Source organism: Mauremys reevesii, linkage group 14 (assembly GCF_016161935.1).
Source record: "Mauremys reevesii isolate NIE-2019 linkage group 14, ASM1616193v1, whole genome shotgun sequence".
Lineage (NCBI taxonomy): Eukaryota > Metazoa > Chordata > Testudines > Geoemydidae > Mauremys > Mauremys reevesii.
Window position 1 is genome coordinate 23240017 of NC_052636.1, and position 1989 is coordinate 23242005.

At 49.4% G+C, this 1989-nt stretch overlaps 1 non-coding gene across 1 annotated transcript; it reads right to left on the reverse strand.

Moving 5' to 3' along the window:
* Window positions 1-1068: 1068 nt before the first annotated feature.
* Window positions 1069-1142, reverse strand: TRNAT-AGU. The gene has a single exon. It is a non-coding gene; the product is annotated as a tRNA-Thr (tRNA).
* Window positions 1143-1989: the final 847 nt, after the last annotated feature.

The following is a 1989-nucleotide window of genomic DNA, read 5'->3' on the forward strand; positions in this document are numbered from 1 at the left end:
GTTCAACAGCCATGAATCAGCAGAGGAATTGTAATTAAGGGATTTCCAGTTCAGTGACAGATGCCCAAACACAACACTGTGGGGACCGCTCAAGTCTATGACTCAGTTGCACAAGACCACACCAGGAGGATTCCCCAACCTAGTGACTCAGCAGAGCCCACCCGGACACGTCTGGGCAAGTGTCTTCTAGACACTTGAACTAAGGATATAAAATAGGAGACTGTGGCATCATGTTTTTTGCCTTTCTCCTCCCCCACCTATTCTGGAAGCAGCAGGAATCCTGAGAAAATGAAGGTCATCTGAGGACAGTAATCCAGGTTTTAGGGGGAATTCTATGTATTAAGGAGGGTAACATCCAGTAGGATGAGAAAATTGCTTGACCTAACTACTGCCTAGTGTAATAAGGTGTAAAGTTTAGATTTTGCTGTGGTCGTACAGTGCTTAGTGCTCTGCGTTCTGGCCTCAAGAGCCATGGATGCAAGTTGAGTTACGATGACCTTTTCCTTGTCTCCACATTTCTTATGTGCCTCCTTCTGACACTTGTCAGAAAAAAACAACTGGTTTCTTTTGGAAGCATTTGCATTGCAAGGCAGAGGCAGTCCTCTCTGTTTCCGCAAAAGATTCACCAAAAGGTGGGAAGAGCAGACACATTTGTTAAGGCACCACTTGGAGCTGCATCCCTAACTCCACTTTACCTGGCAGGTGAGTCACCCAGCTTAGTCACGGTGCGACTCTCTGTGACTTTTCTCCCAACCGCTCCATTTTTCATCAATGACAATCAAAAGGAAGGTGACAAGACATCTGTGTGTGAACATCTCCAGGGAATCACAAGGACATGTGGCGCAGGCTCTCGTGTTGCAGCAATTGCAGTTGAAGCAACCGCCATGCCAATGCCAGTCATAGCAGCGTTTTCATCAACTCCAGGTTTGTGATTTGATTGTTTCCAATGCTTCTCTCCAAAGAAGCCTTTTCCTTAGCAAGCAATGACTTGGATACCAAGGGAGGCCTCTTCTGTTTCCTAGGAAGACACAGGAAAATGTGAGCAGAGGAGACAAAAGCCATACACTAAGGCACCACTGGGAGTTGAACCCCGGACCTCCTGTTTACTAGACAGGTGCTTTAGCCAGCTAAGCCATGGTGCCTGCCTGAAGAAAGTATTTGCAACTGTTTCATTTGATGGTTCAAGTCAACACCTGAAAATTCTAAAGTACAGACGTTCCCCATTTCCCTCAAGACTTGCAGACCTTGAGGTGTCTGGCTCTCTGTGCACACAAAGCCACAGCTGAGCAGACAAAGGGCTTCTAACATGTGCCTCTCCCACCAGTCACTGTGATCATATAATGGTTAGTGATCTGTGTTTCAGTCGCAGCAACCTCAGCTCAGTTCTGAGTCATGGTAACCTTTCCTTCAGCTCCAGACTTCTCATTTGCCACTTTCCACGTGTGGTGGGCTGTCTGCCCCAAACAAGCAGGAGAAAGATTAAGGCAGCCTTGAAGAGGCTGTGCAGAACCCAGCCTGTCAAGAAAGGGCTTATTGGGAGAGCCAATCAGGAGAAGGCTTGCTGGAGCAGCCCATATATAAAGAGCTGCTCAGCACAGCAAGAGTTAGTCACTCCTTGGAGTTTGAGGAGGGAGGATTGGCTGCCAGGAAGGAAGGAAGGAGCCGGGAGGGCACCATGATCAGAGCAGTGCTGGGGTAAGGGGTGCATGAGTGACCTCCTGGCTGACTACTGCCAGACTAAGGCCCTGATACAAAGGTGGAGGAAGGTTCTAGGTCTGTTGGGAAATGGTCCAGGGAAACAGATGGCAGGGTTGGAGGTTCACACCTTTTGCCTCAGTAGCCACTGACACAGGTGGCTACACCCTGGACTGCAGCCGGCCACTGAGGCAAGTGTCTGGGTAGAGGACATCCCCACCCACCCAGCAGGGGGGAGAGAACTGAGTGGGGCACAGCCAGAGGGCTGTGTCCGTAAGAGGACACTGAAGTCCT